Source organism: Hylobates moloch, unplaced genomic scaffold, assembly GCF_009828535.3.
Source record: "Hylobates moloch isolate HMO894 unplaced genomic scaffold, HMol_V3 SCAFFOLD_15, whole genome shotgun sequence".
Lineage (NCBI taxonomy): Eukaryota > Metazoa > Chordata > Mammalia > Primates > Hylobatidae > Hylobates > Hylobates moloch.
In genome coordinates, this window is record NW_026652290.1 from 49,362,371 (window position 1) to 49,375,952 (window position 13,582).

General features: G+C 44.8%; 1 protein-coding gene across 8 annotated transcripts in view; it reads left to right on the top strand.

Moving 5' to 3' along the window:
* MPRIP (myosin phosphatase Rho interacting protein) overlaps positions 1–13,582 on the top strand; it is a 153,438-nt gene that overhangs the window by 21,724 nt on the left and 118,132 nt on the right. The window lies entirely within an intron of this gene.

Sequence of the window (13,582 nt, forward strand, 5' to 3'; positions counted from 1 at the left end):
AACGATTCTCCTACCTCAGCGTCCCAAGTAGCTGGGACTACAGGTGCGTGCCACTGTTTTTCCTTTTTTTATTATTTGTTGAGATAATCGTGTTTCCCTTGTGGTTGTAAGAAATAACAGAGATCCCATGTACCCCTTTGCCCGGGTCCTCCGATGGTGACCTCCTGCAACACTGTGGTACGGCACCACAGCTGGGATACTGACTACAATGCAGAAAGTACCCAGTGTCTCCATCGCCTTCTCCCTCCCACATCAACCCAACCCCAGCCACCCAGGAATCCTGCTCCATTTCCATAAATCTGACATTTCAAGAATGTTATGTGAAGAGAATCATGCAACCTGGAGCCTTTGAGATTGGCTTTTTTCACCTAGAATTCTCTGGCTGTTCATCCAGGTTGTTGCTTGGATCAGTAGTTTGCTCCTTTTTATTGCTGACTCCCATTCCATGGTAAGAGGGGACACCTAGGCTGTTTCCAATTTTGGGCTGTTATGAACAAAGCTACTATAACCATTCACATGTAGTTTTTGTGTGAGTGTATGTTTTCATTCTCTGGAATAAATATCCAGGAGTGCAGTTCCTAGGTTGTATGGTAGTTGCATGTTTAGTTTTTTAAAAAACTGCCAAACTGATTCACACCAGCCGTGTATGAGTGATATACTTACTTTGTGAACTTGCCAGCATTTGGTGTTGTCACCATTTGTTTTTTTAGCCATTCTAAAATCAGATGTTCATAAATAGCATGAACACCTCTTCATGCTATTTATCTTCTGTGGAAAGTCTTCTCGTGTCTTTTGCTCATATTCTAATTAGATTGTTTCGTGTTTTCACTATTGAGTTTGAGGGTCTTTATATAGTCTAAATACTAGTATATAGTCTAGATATTAGTCTTTTGCAAAAGGACGTTTGCAAAATATTTTATCCTACTTCATGGCTTATCTTTTCATCTTCCTTAGCAGGACTTTGTGCAGAGCAAAAGTTTTTAATTTTAACGAAGTCCAGTTTATCCATTTAAATATGTTTCATTTTGTCTTGTTTTTTGTATAACATTACTTTCTGTATTAGCTTGAGGTTTCTTTTTTTTTTTTTTTTTTTTTTTTGCCTGTGGACGAAGGGTCACTCTAGCACCATTTGTCGAAAGACTGTCTTTCCTCCACTGAATTCTTTCTGCACTTTTGTCAAAATTGGGCATATTTGTGTTGGTTTATTGCTAACTTCTGTTCCATTGATCCATGTGTCTGACTTTCCACCAATACCACACAGTCTTCATTACTGTGGATATATAATAAGTCTTGTAATTGGGTAAATAGATTATACCCTCTTTATTTTTTTAATTAAAAATATTCTAGTTCATTTGCCTTTCCATGTAAATTTTAGAATAATCTTGTCCATATCTACAAAAAATCTTGCTGGGATTTTGATGGGAATTATGTTAAACTGAATATCAATTGGGTGAGAATTGACATCTTAGAATCTTCCAGTCCGCGAACACATTATGTCTCTCTTATTTAGATCTTTGATTTCTCTCATCAGTGTTGTGTAGCGTTCAGCATTTCCTATACATGTTGAGTTGTATATACACCTAAGTATTTCTTTTTTTAAAGCAATTTTAGGTGGTACTGTATTTTAATTTTGATGTCCACGTGTCCGTTGCTAGCATATAGAGATACAATTGGTTTTTGTATGCTGATCTTGTATCCTGAAACTTTGTTGAACTCACTAGTTCTAGTTTCTTGTAGAATCTGGGATTTTCTATACAGACAGCTATGTCATCTGTGAAGATTTTATTTCATCAATTTTAATCTGTGTGCCTTTTATTTCCTTTTCCTGCCTTACTGCACTAGCTAGAAATTCGCGCACTATGTTGAATAAGAATTCTGAGATGGCCATCATTGCCTAGTTCCTGATATTAGAGGGAAAGCAATCAGCATTTCCCCATTATGTATAATGCTAGGTGGAGGTTTTTTAGAGATGCTCTTATGAAGTTGAGCAAGTTCCCCTCTATTCCTTCTTTCTGAGAGGTTTTTTAAAATAATTATGAATGGATGTTGGATTTTGTCAAATGCTTTTTCTGCATCAGTTGATAGGACCTTGTGGCTTTTCTTCTGTAGAGCATTAATTTGGTGGATTACATTGGTTGATTTTTTAATATTAAACCAGCATCCCTAGAAGAAACCCCCTTGGTCATGGTGTATAATTCTATAAATATATTGCTGAATTCTATTTGCTAATATTTTGTTGATTTTTGCATCTATAGCAGTCCCCCTTTATCTGCAAGAGATACATTCCAACAGCCCCAGTGGATTCCTCAAACCACGGATAGTACTGAACCTGATTGCTCTCAGTTGAAACTCATTTCTGATTGGAAACAACCTAGATATCCCCTCATATCAAACCCACAAATACTTTTTTCATCTTTTTTTTTTTTTTTTTTTTTTGAGACAAGGTCTTGCCCTGTTGCCCAGGCCGGAGTGTAGTGGTGCAAGCACAGCTCACTGCAACCTCGAATTCCTGGGCTCAAGTGATCCTCATGCGTCAGCCTCCGAAGTAGCTGGGCCTCTGCCAGCACTTGCCACCACACCTAGCTATTAATAATTTTTTTTTGGTAGAAACAGGGTCTTGTAATTCCCAGGCTGGCCTCAAACTCCTGGCTTCATGCCATCCTCCTGCTTTAGCCTCCCAAATGCTGGAATTACAGGTGTGAGCCACCACACCCAGCCATAAATACTTTTTCTGTCTCAACCTGGGCACTTTGTCACGCACAAGGGCTGTAACATTTGCAATAGGAGGTGTGATAGAAAAATTAGCATGAATTTCTTTTTCTTTCTCAATTTCAGCGATAGAAGATTTATTCTTACAGTACATGTTAGCAACCTCAGCATATGATTTTTTTTTTCTTAAATTGAAAACTTTTACCATTTCACTTAAAGGAAGCACTTTATGGCTTCTCTTTGGCATATCCAAATTGCTGTCATCACTACTCTTGTGCTTTGGGGCCGTTATGTATAATGCTAGCTGGATGCACAAGCACTGCAACACCACCACAGTCCATCTGATAACTGACGGCTACTAAGTGACTAAGGGGCAGGTAGAGTGTACAGCGTGGATATGCTGGACAAAGGGGAGGATCCACATCCTGGGAGGATGGAGCAGGACGATGCAAGATTTCATCACACTACTCAGAATGGCATGCAGTTTAAAACCTGTAAATTATTTCAGGAATTTTCCATTTAATATTTTAAGGCTGTGTTTGACCGTGGGTAGGGGAAACCGTGGAACTGTGGATGGAGGAGGGGGGAACTACTGTATATTAATGAGGAATATTAGTCCATAGTTCTTTCTTTCATTTTTAAAAAATTTTGGGGTTTTGTCATGTAGTTTGTTTGGTTTTGATGTCAGGGTAACACTAGCTTCATAAAATGAATTGAAAAGTGTTTCTTCTTTTTTGTTTGTTTGTTTGTTTTTTTGTTTTTTTTTTTTTGAGACCGAGTCTCGCTCTGTCGCCCAGGCTGGAGTGCAGTGGCGTGATCTCGGCTCACTGCAAGCTCTGCCTCCCGGGTTCACGCCATTCTCCTGCCTCAGCCTCTCCAATAGCTGGGACTACAGGCGCCCGCCACCACGCCCGGCTAATTTTTTGTATTTTTAGTAGAGACAGGGTTTCACCGTGGTCTCGATCTCCTGACCTCGTGATCCGCCCGCCTCGGCCTCCCAAAGTGCTGGGATTACAAGCGTGAGCCACCGCGCCCGGCCAGTTTTTTTAAGATTATATAGAATTAGTGTGAGTTCCTTAAACACTTGGTAGAAATCTCCAGTAAAACCATCTGGGCTTGGAGATTTCTTTTTTGTGAGTTATGGAATTACATATTCAATTTCCTTAATAGTTATATGATCATTTAAATTATGTGTTTTTAGAGAAGTGGGTTCATTTCCTGTATGTTGTCAAATTAATGTTGGTAGAATTGTATTAGTATTCCTCATTATCCTTTTGATGTCTGCGGAATCTGTGATGCTATCCCTGTTTTATTTCTGATAATAATTTGTGCCATTATGTTTTTTTTTTTTTCTTTTTTGGTCTTGTCAGCAGTTTTTTTTTTTGAGACGAAGTTTCGCTCTTGTCGCCCAGGCTGGAATGCAATGGAGCGATCTCGGCTCACTGCAACCTCTGCCTCCTGGGTTCAGGCGATTCTGCTGCCTCAGCCTCCAGAGTAGCTGGGATTACAGGCATGCTCCACCACGCCCGGCTAATTTTATATTTTTAGTAGAGATGGGGTTTCTTCATGTTGGTCAGGCTGGTCTCGAACTCCCAACCTCAGGTGATCTGCCCACCTCGGCCTCCCAAAGTGCTGGAATTACAGGCGTGAGCCACCGTGCCTGGCTGAAGTTGATCAATTTTATCAGTCTGTTCAAAGAACCAGCTCTTTGTTTCACTGATTTTTTTTGTTTCAATTTCATTGATTTCTACCTTTATGTTTTGTTTTTGTTTGTTTTGTTTTGTTTTGTTTTTTTGTTGTTTTTTTTTTTTTTTTGAGACGTAGTCTCGCTCCGTTGGCCAAGCTGGAGCGCAGTGTTGCAATCTTGGATTACTGCAACCTCCGCCTCCTCGTTTCAGGCAATTCTCCTGCCTCAGCCTCCTGAGTAGCTGGGACTACAGGCGTGTGCCACCACACCCGGCTAATTTTTGTATTTTTAGTAGAGATGGGGTTTCACTGCGTTGGCCAGGCTGGTCTCGAACTCCTGACGTTGTGATCCGCCTGCCTTGGCCTCCCATAGTGGTGTGAGCCACCGCGCCCAGCCCGATTTCTACTTTTATCTTTATTATTTCCTCCTTTTTCTTGCTTTTGATATATTTTGTACTTATTTTTCTAGGTTCTTGAGATAGAAGCTTAGATTATTGATTTGAGACCTTTCCTCTTTTCTAATGTGAGCATCATAGTTACATTAGTTCCCTCCTAGGACTGCTTTAATTGTGTTATTGAGAGGGATATTGAAGTCTCCAACAATATTTGTGGATTTATTTATTTTTCCTTTCAGTTCTATTAGTTTTAACTTCACATTATTTTGCAGCTCTGATGTTTAAAGGTGCATGAACATTTAGGCTCACTATGTCTCAGTGAATTGACCCTTTTATCATTATATAATATTCCTCTTTGTCTCTGGTCATTTTCTTTGTGCTGAAATATAATTTATCTGATAATATAACAACTCTGCTGTCCTTGGGTTAATATTTTCAGGATGTATCATTTTTAGTTTTTTCTTTTCAACCTGCCTGTCATCATTATATTTGCAGTGAATTTTTTGTAGACAGTGTACAGTTGAATTATTTTAAAAATCTACTCTATCCATCTTTTTTTTTTTGCAAGCTCCAAAACAGACTACTTTTATTTATTTATTTTTTGAAGGATGAAGCCTATCTAAAAACAATATAACTTTAATAATGATTGAGGAGTTAAAATTTGCAAAAGTGTGACCTGCGTGGTTCTTTTCAGAAAGTCTGTCTCTAAACCGTATGTTGTCACAGTCTCCTATCAGCTAAAAAGTTTGGGTCTGAGAATTCTCACCCGGGCGCTGTCACTGCTTGGGTGACCTCAGACAAGTCATTTAGCCCCGATTTCCTGCTCTCTGAAAGAATACTGGCTGTGAATCCAAATTCACGCTTGTTGTCATTGTTGAGTGGACAGAAAGGAATTGTCCATGCACACATGCATGCAGTGGCTTCAGACTAGCAGTACAAAGTGTGAGACAGGTGTTGCAAATCTTCGTTTAAATTTTTCCAAAAATCCACAAGATTAAGAGTTTTTTACTTGCCCTGCTATTTAAATCTGAAACTCTTAACGGAGTTGGCCAGGTTTTTTCTAGATATTAAAAGAAGCCATTGACAGCTGTGACCGTCAGTGTAGGGTCCTCACATTTGAACTGCATTGGGAAGGCCAGAGTTCAACTTTTGTGTCCTTGAAAGCTCATTAAATAATTTCTGACAGCTGATAGACGTAGACCTCAAGCCACAGTAAGGGAGGGTCTACCACTTCTTGTCTAAATGATATTTTTTTGTCCCTTGTGACATTTATCAGAATAAGCACTGAATGACTGCAGCACGAAGAGGTCTTAGGCAGTTTTTATATCCCCTCTCACAAAGGGGCCTCACAATACAGAATGCTTAAAGGTTGTCATCAAAGTCAGAGGCGGAACAGTTGCAACAATTGCAGTTTTCTTTTTATTTTATTTTATTTTATTTTATTTGCACATAAAACAATAAACATTTTCTAAAAGTACATACTAACAAAAAGATGCATATCAAACATATTAGGAAGGTTGCATGCACATGGGAAGACGGGGAATAGAAATGGGGGGTGGGAATTAAAGAAAATAAATGAGAGAGGGACTTTGTATGGATCAATGATAATAACTCAATCCTCTATTTGACAAAGAAGAAGGAGAAGGAAGAGGAAGAAAAAGAAAGTGGGATAAAGGATCAGAAAGGGAGGAAAATAGAAAAAATTAGAGTATGACTCCAGGGTAGACCTGTTTTGTTGTCGCTTGGTTCGTTGGTTGGTTTGACAGTTGTATTTTTCATATGTTTCGCCATGTTGGCCAGGCTGGCCTCGAGCTCCTGGCCTCGAGCTCCTAGCCTCAAGTGATCAACCCGCCTCAGCCTCCCAGAGTACTGGGACGACAGGCGTGAGCCACCGCATCCAGCCCCCACATTGCTTCTGGCCTCTGTGGTAGACCTCCCAGACGGGGCGGCCGGGCAGAGGCGCTCCCCACCTCCCAGACGGGGCGGCCGGGCAGAGGCGCTCCTCACCTCCCAGACGGGGCGGCCGGGCAGAGGCGCTCCTCACCTCCCAGAAGGGGCGGCCGGGCAGAGGCGCTCCTCACCTCCCAGAAGGGGGGCAAGGGTCCTCACCTCCAGAAGGGGGGCCGGGCAGGGTCCTCATTCGGGGGCCGGCAGAGTCTACCATCCAGACGCTCCTCACATCCCAGACGATGGGCGGCCAGGCAGAGACGTTCCTCACTTCCTAGACGGGGTGGCGGCCAGGTAGAGGCGCTCCTCACCTCCCAGACGGGGCGGCCGGGCAGAGGAGCTCCTCATAACCCAGACGATGGGCGGCCAGGCAGAGATGCTCCCCACCTCCCAGACGGGGCGGCGGCCGGGCAGAGGATGCAATTCCAGCACCCTGGGAGGCCAAGGCAGGCGGCTGGGAGGCGGAGGCTGCAGCGAGGCAAGACCACGAAAGAAAGAAGGAAGGAAGGGAGGGAGGGTACTCTATCAATCTTTTAATTGGTGTGTTTAGATCATTTACATTTAAAATATTTACAGATAACTTAGGGCATAGTTAATGTGTCTCTGGTTATTATTTCTGTTTTGTTTTGCTTTTTTTTTCTGCTTCCTTTGAGTTACTTGAACATTTTCTTTAGAATTGTATTTTGATTTATATATCAAAATACAGTTTTTTAAGTATATCTCTATAAATTTTTTAGTGGTTATAATAAGACATGACTTAATATAGACATAACTTGTCACAGTCTCTTGGTGGTGTCATTTTACTAGTTCAAGAGAGTACCTATCTGTTCACTCCTTTACCTTTTCCTTGTATAATTGTCTTAAGTGTTTCCTTTACATACATTTAGAACCACATTAGACAGTTTTTGCTTTAGTCATGAAACAGAAAACTCAAGAGAAGGAAAGCCTAATTATTTACCCCCTCTCCGCCTTTATTTTACTATGTTCTTGCTTCCTTTCAGATGTTCCAGGATTCCTTCTTCTATGATTTCCTTTTTGTTTAGAAAACTTCCTTTGGCCATTTTGCTAGGGGTAAGTCAGCAAAGAACTTCTCTTAGTTTTCCTTCATCTGAGAAGGTCTGGATTTCCCTTTCATTCCTGAAGGATATTTTTACTGGTTATAGGATTCTAGGTTGACAGTTGTTTTCTTTCAGCACCAGAAAAGTAGTGTGCCACTTCCTTCTGGTCTCCATGGTTCCTGATAAGAAATCTGTTGTCATTCTGCTTAGTTTTCTCAAAACTATGAGGTCTTATTTTTCTCTGGCTCCTTTTGAGATTTTTTTCTTTGTCTTTGGCTTTCTTTGTCTTTTAGGTTTTTCTTTAGTTTAGTTATTATATGTCTTGGTCTGGATTTATTTGGGTTTATCCTTTGATGTTCACTAAACTTCTTGAATGTGTAGGTTGCCACTTTTGCCAAATTTGGGAGGTTTCTAGCCATTCTTCGAGCTCTTTTTCTGCTTCACCCTTCCTCCTATCCTGCAGAGACTGATGACATGAATGTTAGACTTCTTGTTACAGTTCCACAGTTCCCTTTTATTTATTCATTTTTTCCTGTCCGTTTTTCCTCTGTTGTCAGATGGGATGATTTCTGTTGTTCTGTGTTCCAGTTCACTGATTCTTTCGTTGCCCCCAATCCTTCTGCTCTTGAGCCCACCCAGGAGCTTTTATTTCAGTTAACTGTATTTTTCAATTTCAGGATTTTTGTTTGGTTCTTACAGCTTCTATTTCTTTGCTATCTTTCCCTTTAATTCAAGTGTGCTTATAATTTCTTGTTGAAGCATTTTATCATGGGTGCTTTAAAATCTTTAAATGTGGGATGATTCTAGCATGGCTATCATCTTGGTGTTGGCAGTTCTTTTGTTTGTTTGTTTGTTTGTTTTTTTGAGATGGAGTCTTGCTCTGTCGCCCAGGCTGGAGTGCAGTGGCGCGATCTTGGCTTACTGCAAGCTCCGCCTCCCGGTTTCACGCCATTCTCCTGCCTCAGCCTCCCGAGTAGCTGGGACTACAGGCACCCGCCAACAAGCCCGGCTAATTTTTTGTATTTTTTTTTTTTTTTTTTTTTTTTTTTTAGTAGAGACGGGGTTTCACCGTGGTCTCGGTCTCCTGACCTCGTGATCCACCCACCTCGGCCTCCCAAAGTGCTGGGATTACAGGCATGAGCCACCGCGCCCGGCCGTGGTGTTGGCATTTCTTGGTTGTCTTTGTTCATTCAGTTTGTGACCTTCCTGGTTCTTGGCATGATGATGATTTTTGGTGGAAACCAAGTGTCTTTGTATTCTGTTGGGTGACTCTGGGTCTCATTTGAACCTTCTCTTTCAGTGGATTTTTCTGACAGTGCTTCCATGGGGAAAGGGAGTCACCATGACCACTTAGTTACTCAGATGGAGACAGAAGTCTACCCCTCGGCCTCCACTGATGCCTGAACTGGGAGGCTGCTCGTCATGGGTTCCCTTCCCACTGGGCAGTGGTAAAAACCCTGACCCTCCACTGGGTGCCCTCTGACACACCTTAGCATGGAGCAAGAAGGGTCCTCATTGCTCTTGGTGGGATGTAAGGCCCTTGTGTCTTCTGACACCACCCTGGCCGGGGTGTGGGACACCTCACAAGGGTGGAAGTCTAACCTTTGCTCACTTGGGGGTGGGGTGCTGCCTTTCCTGTGACTTTGGCCAGAGTAGCGCGGTTCTTGTCTAAGAGTTTTCTGTCTTGTTGGGCTGCTCCTTTCTGGTTCTTCAGCTATGGAAACTAGCTTTTTGTTGTTTTTTTTTGGTTGTGTGCCCATTGGCATTTTCAGGTTGCCAGTTTCTCCAGTACCCTCTGGGATAGTGAGACAAAAAGAAAGCCTGGGAGAGTCACCATGGTGTCCTTCTTTGGGTCCTGGGTCCCTGGCCCACCTACCTTTTTTTCTCCACCTTTCAGAGTCTTCTCATGTTTGTCTTATACATGGTGGCCCCAGGTTTTTGGTTGTACTTAGCAGGAGAAATCTACATCTGCCCCATTGTCCAGGAAGCAGAAGTTTCAAGGCACTGTTTTTGAAAGAGCTTCAGGTTGAAGGCACACCCAGACCACCAGCAGCCTTTTCCTAGAGGCCAGCCAGAAGTGGAGCCTCCGACTTGTGTGGGTCATGAGTGAAGGCCGAGTTTAATTGGAGAGGTGGTAGCTCGGGGGAGTCTCTCATGTGGTCACTTTTATATGGGATCCGGAGCCACATGCATCCTCTGGAAGGACCTGCATAGAAAGGGGCCCTGTGTGCAGGGCTGCTTGAAACAGGACTCGGGCCCCATCCTTTGGGTCCTTACAGCCCAGCTCAGATCCCCCATGTCAACAACAGATACCTGTTTCTCCTGCCTCCCTCCAAAATGCCCACCAGCTCAACCAGAAAACAGCAAAGCTAAGCCTACCCATGCAGCGTTTCCAGAGCACACTCCCTCCTGCCCGCTGCCTTTTGGGCTGTTGTTTTAGTGTCCCAGTTTCAGATTATTATAGGACCGTCTGGAAGAGAATACTTTAGGGCCTTTTAAAGGTGCTGCCCCAGGACCAGGTGGGCGTGCGTGGGAGCCTCTGCCCGTGGGCACTTCTGCACTTAAAGACACTGTGGTCTGCTGTGCAGGGGAGGATGCAGCATTTTTAGATAGTCTGAGACATAGAGAAGCAGCAGCTCTTCCTGGGAGGCCTTTCCCACGCCTGGGGGATGAGGACAGGTTGTCTGAGTCAGGACCTAGATTATGTAAGGAGAAGGAAGCTCAGAGAGGGCACCACGCACCCACTGCTGGCCTAGGCCGGCGGGCACTCACCTCCACTCCCTCTGCACACCTGCCTCAGGATCAAGGACACAGCCAGGGCTAGGCAGACCCCATCCCTGCCTTCCTGGAGTGAAGGTTCTGGGGTGGGGGTGGGGGGCAAGACATGTCATAGCAATGTAATTACGTACGTAATGAAATGGTAGGTAGAAATTAGTTCTGTGATATGCAATGATGGTAATGGCAGAAGTGAGTTGTTAGAGACTGAGGGGGAAGGTCAGGACTGTCCCCTTGAGGAAGGGACATTTCGGGGAAGCCCTGAGGGATGGTAGAGAGGGCCAGGTTTTGGGGAGCTGAGGAGGCTGGGGGAGGCTGCGCAGCCCACGTGGCTGGCTGTGAGAGGGAAGAGTGGCGGTGATATAGCTGGCCAGGTCCTGTCCCTGGCTCCCTGGACTTGAGGAGTGAGTTCTCAATGATTACACATGGCTCCTCATGGCCCTATGGTGCCATCATTCCTGCCTCTGCACCTGTGCGTCAGCTGCGCCCCTGCCCGGAGAGCCCTCTCCACCCCAGGCCTCCCCCTGTATCTATGGGGTCCTTACCTTCAGGGCTTTTTTTTAACAGCTTTATTAAGATAAAATTCACATGTCATACGTTTAACCCATTTAAATAATAAAATTCTATGATTTTTAGGATATTCCCACAGATGTGCAGCCATCATCACAGTCACTTTTAGAACATTACATCATCCCCAAAAGAAACCCTGCACCCCTTGGCTGTCACCCACCCCTCCACCCCCCCAGCCCCAGGCAGCCACTCCTCTGCTCTCCATCACTCTGGAATTGCTTTGATGAATGCTGGATGGGGTGTCACCTGCATCCCAGCCTGCTCCTCCACCCAGAGGCCCTACATCTCGCTCTCTGCTCTGTGTCTGCGCTGCCTGCCCACCTGGATCAGTCCCCTCTGTGGTGATCCGTATCAGGAAGTCACAGCCCACAAGGTGGCTGCTGCAGGCTACCTGGTGTACAGCACCCAGGGCCATGCACACGGGGTTCCTGAGCAGAAGTTTGCTGAGGATGCCTGGGTTGAGACCAGGGCTCGGGTTCTGAGGGAACAGATGCTGATCCCTCGGCTCCCCACAGTTCCTCCTGGAGAAAGGTCAGGTAAATGTAGCTGATTATGTGATGACACCCCAAGCCCTGCCTCCAGAGGCCAGGGTGGTGGCGCACAGTCAAGATGGAGATAGAGGAATGGCTTGGTGGGCTAGCCTCTGGCCTCACAGGTGGACACTTGTGGCTGGTGAGAGGCCGAGCTGGGAGTCACAGAGTCCAGATACACACAGGGAGTTGTCCAGCTCCGGCTTTCCCATGCAAGGCCTCTGGGTGGGGTCTGATTAGGATTGCACTCCTGGGTGGGGTGTGGAGAGGCCAAGCGTGTGTGCCCACCTGGAGGTTTGCTGGGCACAGCTGGAGTTCGTAGAGAGCACAGACCTCTCCTCGCCTTTGTTTCTGCCTTCCCAGGTGGGATCTCCACCACACACCCCTTGGCCCTCCTGGACTATGTCTGCAGCTAACACCCACTCCCCTGTTGCTTCAAAGCAAGCCTTTCCTGTCCTTGCAGCTTTCCCCCGACCCCAGGCACACAGCTCCACTTGCACCATTCATGGGGAAAGCCAGTGCTCCTGGGGACCTTGAGGACCCTGCAGGCGGAAGCCAAGTAAAGAGGGGTGCTTGGTTCAGCCTGGAGGCTGTGTGGCCTCTGGCACGTGGCCTGCCCTCTCTGAGTCACAGTCTGCAGCTACCAAATGAGGTAGTGTGGTGGGGCCTCCCAGTTTGGAGAGCACTGAATAAAAAACACATCAGGAGGACCCGTGAGGGGTCCTGTGTGTGTAAGCAGCAGTCAGAGAACTTGGGTTTTAATTTGTGTTACCACCGTCTGAAAGGAACTGGATAAATGGGCCTGGTTGTACCTTTTCCAATGCGTTCTCGCCAGCTGGGTGTGGCTGAGGAAGGAGATTGAGCCAATGTCTATCTAGATTTTCCTTCCTCCCCGTGGTCTGGGGAGTGGGGACTCTGGATGGTAAAACAGAGCAATGCCTCACATTTGTTGAGACCTCACAGGCCAGACACTGTGCTCAGTGTTCTTTGTGCAGCTTTTTAAATTGAGATATAATTCACCTATCTTAAGATTCACTCTCTTAAAGTATACAGTTTGGTGTTTAGCATATTTACAATGTTGTGCAACCATCTCCACTGTCTAATTCGAGAATATTTTAGTCACCCACGAAAGAAACCCCATACCTGTTAGCTGTCTGTCCTTATTTCCTTTCCTCCAGTCCTTGGCGACCACTAATCTGCTTTCTGTGCCGTGAATTTGCCTATTCTAGACCGTTTGCATAAGTGGAATTCTGTAATAGGTGGGCTTTTGTGCCTGGCTTCTTTGACTTAGCATCATGTTTTCGGGGTTCCTCAGTGTTGTGGTGTATGTTAGTGCTTCATTCCTTTTTCTGGCTGAATAATGTTCCCTTGTGTGGATCCATCACACTTTGTTCATCCATTCATCTGTCCATGGATATTTGGGCTGTTATGACCTTTTGGCAGGTGTGAATAATACTGCTATGAACATTCATGTGCAAGTTTTTATTTGAGCCCGTTTTCCATTTTCTTGGGTGTGTATACATAGGGGTGAAATTGCTGGGCCCTAGGGTAACTCTGCCTTTAACTTTCTGAGGAACTGCCAGACTTTTCCAAGGTGGCAGCACCGTTTTACATCCCTGTGCTGGGTTTTACTGATTGCATTATCTCATCAATCCTCACATCAGAGTCATGAGGTTTAGGTAGAATTGTCATCGCTCTCACTTTTCAAATGGGAGAGTTTGAACTCAAAGGGTTTCTGCACGCAGTCACACAGCCAGTCAGTTGATGATTCTTTGGCCAGAACTGGCTTTGATCACGAAAGCAGTCTCTTCTCCAGGCCCTGTTTTGTATCTTCAGGATGAGGCTTTTTGACTGTGTTGTTCATGTCCTGTTTCCTGGCACCTGACACACACTGACACTCACATATTTGCTG